The sequence below is a fragment of the Akebia trifoliata genome, chromosome 10, assembly GCF_017979445.1.
Source record: "Akebia trifoliata isolate Shusen 1 chromosome 10, ASM1797944v1, whole genome shotgun sequence".
Taxonomy (NCBI): Eukaryota; Viridiplantae; Streptophyta; class Magnoliopsida; order Ranunculales; family Lardizabalaceae; genus Akebia; species Akebia trifoliata.
In genome coordinates, this window is record NC_141384.1 from 14780653 (window position 1) to 14788049 (window position 7397).

The window sequence follows — 7397 nt, forward strand, 5'->3', positions numbered from 1 at the left end:
GTTAAAACGTTTTTACAGAACATTCTAGTGAGAACTAAGTCTGGGCACCTGTTAATAAAATGTAGATCTCATCGACTAGATAAATTTAGAACTTGAGTTCACTCGATTTCGTTATCGAGAGCCTTAGATATCATCGATGTAAGTTCGGATTGTATTTTCCTAATTCACAGAAAATCCAAATTTATCTAATGTTAACACAATTAATGTTCCTGAGAGTGAGCTCATCTCAACCATTGTCATTCTATCATCAATGTAACATCTATTGGAATCTCGATTTATTTTGGATCACCAAAAAGTAACCCTTGATTGGACCATAGACAACAAATTTGTGGGTCTTTTAAATGTTGGATCAGATTAATTATTATTTGTGTTATATGCCCATATAATGTGCCATGATCTCTATAGATATATTTGTGATGTGTTTGCTTTCATCTTAATTTCGATGTGATGGGTTTTGTATTATTTTCTTGATCAATATTCATTTGATATCCATATGTGATGACATAATCTGGCCCATGGGCCCATGTGTTTGAAAAAGGCCCCGGGCACAACCCACCCTATTTTGCACACACCACATGCACGTTTACTGTTTTGCATACTTACACGTCCTATACAACTCCAGTCACGTAGCTTAGGGTATATCAAACTGGGGCATCAATACCGTCTGATCAGGTGATTCTGAGAGATATATTGATGCATCCAGGCTGGAGCGACCTGAGCCTTTTACCTATTGTGAGCCACACAGTCACATGTCCCGATTGCCAACGTAGTACTAGTACGTGGTCGGTCCCCTCGTGGGATGCCAAACCATTTATGAAAGCTAGAACTCTTGACTCGTACTCATAGGTATGTAAAAGATAATCTAAGTATATCAATTGCACTTCTTGGTCGAAATCAGTGCCTAAGCGAGATCTTGCCCCGCAGTACCCTACTGTACAAGGGGGATAGACTACGTCTATTCTAGACGAGAGGTATTTAAGTGGGCCCTTGCTCAGCATCGTGCGCCATCTCTCAACTGGAGATCAAACTGGTTGTTTTTTGCTTCAGAGAAGTGGATTGAGGTTTTAGATTATCACCTATACGGTATATCAAACCAAGTCACCACGTATCGAAAGGTATATAGGAGTGCTTGGGCAAGGGTGGCTAGATAAAAATGCATTGCACGTAGTAAGCTTAGAGTCTAGAAACCTTTCCTGTAGGTCACGACTCGAACTTATCGTGGGTGTTCCCAGGTTGTTTATTGAATGGAACCTTTGGATTGATGAATGTATGTGAATGATGTGAATAATGAGATCAGAGTGTATGATTGTCCCCAAGGATCAAAAATGTTATTTTTGAAAATTAAAATGGGTGCACCAACCCAATAAAAAATCCATTTTAAACTTGACCCAGTCCATCTCGATCAAACGATCATTATGGGCTGAGCCATTTAAATGAAAATGAAATTCAAACTTTTTTCTGATTCGGATTTTAAACCCATTTTAAAAGAAGAAAAATGTTTTCTAGAAGAAAAATGTTTTTCAAAAGTAAAATATTTTCCGGAAGAATAATATTTTCCAAAAGGAAATGCTTTCCCAAAAAAATTTCTAAAAGAAAATGTTTTCTAAAAAAAAGAAAAGGAAGAAAAATATTTTTCAAAAAAAAATGATTTACAAAAAATCTATTTTTGCATGAAAAATTATTGAAATATGTTTGTGGAAGTTGTTATTCAATGAAAATATTATTTGTCAATATTTTTCAAGAGTGCAATAAAATTATTTTTCTAAATAATCATTACATTAATGAATTGTTTAATGGATTGGTGCATAGAATTCAATAAAATCTCAGGATTCGTTTAAAATGTTATCAAGGGGGTAATCCTGGAATTGATTAAATTCACCTTCAATGAGGTTTAAGGGATATCATTATATCTAAGCTCAATCGTCCATCATCTAGCTAGGGTTGTAAATCCGGTCAGTTAGAGTAAACGTCAATATCAAGTCAACAGTGAGAAATGACCTTAAAATTTTTCAACATCGCCCAGTTGTTCTTTGAAGATCACAGTGCCTCAGTCCTACCGGTTGTAAGCAATGTCTCATTCCTCTGTCCTAATCAAGCCTGGTGTGGGTAGTTGTCTTGAGTTTTCATGAGTCATTTGGGTTAGCTCGAGTCCTTTTTTTCAGCAAGGCCATGTCTTCTTTAAATTGAGTCTACTCTTTTCCTGTTGAGTTGAGTTAGTTTATCGAGTTTATAGAGGTGTCTGTCGCCCCTTCTGAATTTGATTGGATAAAGAAAATTTTTGAATACCTCGAGCGCATTAACGAATTAACTAATAACTGGCTTCAAGGAGAAATTCCTCTAATAAGGAACCCCCTCTTAAATGAGAAGATAAATGTCTTGCTCGAGGAAGCAAAGGTCATTGACCTCGGAACAAAAATAATTCCCAAGAAATTCAGATTGGAACTAACTTATCCCCAGAGAAGCACAAAGAGATGATGAATTTATTCAGAAAATTCAAAAGACTTGCTTACATGGTCCTATGAGGATATGTCGGTTAAATTTGGAGTGTTGTTCAACATGAAATATATACCCATCCTGTGAGAACACCACATATACAAACCAGAATTGACTGACATAGTCAGAGGAGGGATTATAAAATGTATCAGTGCTGGAATTTTAAAATCGATGGAATAGTTGAAGCAGCTAGTAAAAATCTCAAGACAATCATCGTGAAAATGTGTCAATCACACATCACACCGGGATTGGCCAGGAAAGTTACCATTCGCATTATGGACATATTACACTTCAATATAGTCTTCTACTAGAGTCACTCTAGTATGGTATGGAAGCAATCTTACCGGTTAAAAGGGAAAATCCTGTATCTCAAGGTCTTGATGGAAGTTAATTGTTAGAAACAGATTGGGTCTATCAATGGAGATGAGTCACTCGCATCTTTGACAAGAAAGTCAAAGTTCATCACTTATAAGTCAAGGATCTAAGCATCAGACTATCCAAAAAATTTTGAGTACTCTTCCTCGATCATAGAAAGTTTGAACTCAATTGGAGAGATTCAATCATTAAGGAAATATTATCTGGAAAAACTGTTAGACTTCAAGATCATGATGGAATCGAATTATTAGAGTCAACCAACCTTGATCGGATCAAACTATACTACACTTAAGGAGGCCATCTTTGGCCGAATCAATTTTCCTGCTACCCTGTTCATTATCTCCTTTCTCAGCTCTTTGCAGCCTTTTAAAAAAAAATGATGCCTTTTTCTTTCTCAGTCCGATCACCTAACCTAGGGGAGGAAAAATCCGAACTACGTTTTGGTCTGATCCCAAAAATTTGGGGTACATAGGCAACCTGAGAAGTTATTTCAGGCCCGACCACATCAAAATAATAAAAAATGGATTCCCCGACAAAGAAAAAAATCTAAAAAGAAAAAAATTCAAAAGAAAAAATTGTCAAAGTGGGGAAGAAAATTCAAGGAAAAAGAAAATAATTTAAAAGAAAATGCCACACAAGGGGCATTTGGGTTTTTGAGCCTCAAGATTCCTTTCTTTTTATGCCCAGTCCTAAGCCTACATATAAAAGTCCTCCTAAGTATCGTGTGAAAAAAGTCAAGGAAGGTAGTAAAGCATGATCAGACAGTAACTCCAGAAGTTCAGAAGAGAAGAAGAAGAAAAAAAAAAGTCTACTAAGTTGAAAAACCTGAAAAAGGTGGCTTAGGCAAAAATTAAGGCAAGCTCGCAAGGTTGAAAATCTGAAATGACGACCTTGGCAATAATCAGAGCAAAGAAAAGAGAAAAAAATTGTAAGCTCGCTAGATCGAAAACCTAAAAAGGCGATCTAGACAAAAGCTAGAGCATGCTCGCTAGATTGAAAACTTGAAAAGGCAATCTAGGCAAAACTTAGAGCAATCAAAGAAATCTCAGTTGAGTTGAGAAGCTGAAAAGACAGTCCGAGCAAAAGCATCAGAAGTCCGAATGATCAAGTTTCAGTTTGAGCCAAATATAGACTCAGGGGATACAAATATTTTGTCTATGATTGATCTGAAGAGTTTCATGTCCCTAACTGAACCGACGGGGAGAAAGAACAAATTCTATGATGAATTTCAGAAAGAAATATTTTGTTCCAATTTCTTTGAACCTGACTCAAAATCTTCAATATAAAAAGTCAAAATTAAAAGTTAAACCTTTATTACGCTTGCGGTAATCAAGGATTTCAAACTTTCATAACAAGGGTACTTCCTTTTTCTAAAGAGTACAATTTCCTCCCTTACACTAGGGGCATTTGTTTTCAAATTATGTTCAATTATCCCCAGTGTAATAATCCCTATCAAACTAGGGGCATTTTGGTTCTAAAGCCTGGTCAATTTCAACCCCAAAGGATAAGGTGAACTTTGAATTAAAGATTACCCTCTTGATAGCAATTTTGAAAACTCCTCAGATTCAAAGAGAGTTAAAATGTTTACCGGACCTTCATAAAATCCAACTTTTTATTAAAAAAAAAAAAATCAAATGCGAAGTTAATCCCCCGTTTGTTCCCTCAAAGCTTGTTCATTATTCTTGCACCCTGGGCAGGTAGAATAGAACTTCCTAAAAAAGAAAAAAAATTAGTTCATTACTCTTTCACTCCGAGTAGGTAGAGTAGAACTTTCCAAAAAAATTAGTTCATTACTCTTTCACTACGAGTAGATAGAGTAGAACTTCCAAAAAAAAAATTAGTTCATTACTCTTTCACCTTGGGTAGGTAGAGTAGGACTCCCAAAAAACTTAGTTCATTACTCTTTCACTTCGAGTAAGTAGAGTAGAACTTCCAAAAAAAAAATTAGTTCATTACTCTTTCATCCTGGGCAGGTAGAGTAGGACTCCCAAAAAAATTAGTTCATTACTCTTTCACTCCGAGTAGGTAGAGTAGAACTTCCCAAAATAATTAGTTCATTACTCTTTCACCCTGTGCAGGTAGAGTAGGACTCCCAAAACAATTAGTTCATTACTCTTTCACTCCGAGTAGGTAGAGTAGAACTTCCCAAAATATTAGTTCATTACTCTTTCACCCTGGGCAGGTAGAGTAGGACTCTCAAAAAGCTTAGTTCATTACTCTTTCACACCGAGTATGTAGAGTAGAAATTTCCAAAAAAAATAAAATTAGTTCATTTCTCTTTCACCTTGGACAGGTAGAGTAGGACTCCTAAAAAATTAGTTCATTACTCTTTAACTCCGAGTAGGTAGAGTAGAACTTCCCAAAAAAATTAGTTCATTACTCTTTTACCCTGGGCAGGTAGAGTAGAACTCTCAAAAAGCTTAGTTCATTACTTTTTCTCTCATAGTAGGTAGAGTAGAACTTTCCCAAAAAAAAAAAAAATTAGTTCATTACTCTTTCACCCTGGGCAGGTAGAGTAGGACTCCCAAAAAAATTAGTTCATTACTCTTTCACTCTGAGTAGGTAGAGTAGAACTTCCCAAAAAAATTAATTCATTACTCTTTCACCCTGGGCAGGTAGAGTAGGACTTTCAAAAAATTAGTTTATTACTCATTCACCTAGGGTAGGTAGAGGAAGACATTCAAATTTTGCTCAGATTATGCTCACTTTGCTCAAATTATGCTCAGTTTACGCTCAGATTATGCTTAGTTTTTCTCTCTCAATCTTTGCTCAGTTTCACACAATACATACACTCACACTTACACTTTTTTGTCAGGGAGAATTCTTTAAAATTCAAGGATCTGACACTGTCAGTAAGAGCTCACGCTCAAGGACCTGACAACTTTTTAGTTCGGAGAGAGTTTTACGCTCAAGGATCAGAACATCCTGACGAATTGCTAAATCAGGCTGCAAAATGAACTGTCACTAACTTTGGCATTTGGATATCTCACTATCTACCAAAATAGATTTGCTATCTAGTTTGCTTCAACCCTCTTTCAAAGAGGGGCATCTGTAGACACCCCATTTTTGCATTCGCCTGATTAATCAACTCGTCAACCCGATCGTAACGGTTCCCAATGATGGATGTTGTTTCCATTGCTTTATTTTGTTACCAGATGGGTTTCAGAGATCCGAATGAGGTATCTTGAACTGACAAAACTGTAGAAACCACGTTACGCTAGGAAAATATAATCCTAAAAGCTTAGAAATCATCATTTTCAAATAAAAAGAAGCTTCACGATAAAAATCACTAAAAAATGACCAAATTACCAAAATACCCCTAACATCAAAACAACCCTAGAGCCTACATTACGATTAGGAAAATCCATTCAAACATATAAAATAACAAATCGAAACTAAATAAATCATTTAGCCAATGTTCACAGAATTCGACAACATTACGAAAATGCCCCTCATAAGGTTCATGACCATTTCACACAAAAAAATTCATAAATGACACAAACTAATAATTTCATTGAATTCCTTACGAAAAATCGATTCTAAAACATCCTAGAACATTAAAAATCGACTTAAAACGTCAAAAGTCCTCTCCGGGGGCAAAACGGTAATTTCATAATTTTCATAATTAAAATTTTTGAAATTAATAAATAAAATATTAAATAATTAAAGTGAAACATTAATGAAATTAATTTAAAATTTTGAACTAAAAAAATCGATCAATCGGACTCTCATGAAAAATTGTTGAGGGTTCGTGAGATATTTCTTTAAGGACCCCTCCATTTGGGGGTCCAAAGAATTAAAGATATAATAGAGGAGGGCTCTCCAAAAATTTAAAGTCAATCAAGCAAGACTAAATTCAAGGTATTAAAGTCAATCAATTAAGACTAAAGTCAAAATTAAAGTCAATTAAGAAAGACTAAAGTCAAGATATTAAAACTCAATCAATTAAGACTAAAGTCAAAATATTAAAAGTCAATCAAATAAGATCAAAAGTCAAAATCCTAATAGAGTTCTAATTAAATAATAACTCTATTTAATAGAGTTCTAACTAAAATACAACTCTACCTAAAACAATTCTAATTAAAACACAACTCTACTTAAAACAATTCTAACTAAAACACAACTCTAATTAAAAAAACTCTAATTAAACACTAATTCTATCTAAATCAACCCCTAAAAAAAATCTATAAATAGGGGTTCTCACACCCTATTTTCGGATCAAATCAAAAACCCTAAGAGAATTAGGTCAAAAAGCCTCCCTAGCCTCCCATAAACCCTAATTTTGAAGTCTCAACTCCTTACTTAACACCCATACTTCGATTTTAGCCTTAAAAACACCTAGAAGCCCTTCAAAAACACCTCAAAATCGATAACAAAATTCGAAGAATCCAGATCTAAGGAAGAGATACCTTGTCTCGGAGATCCGAAATCAGATCCAGAGACAGCACGAGGTTAGGAAAATGGTACAAAGAGCAGTTTTATTGAATCTGAGGGAATAGAACCGTTGCGTTCAAAGGTAAAGTCTCTTT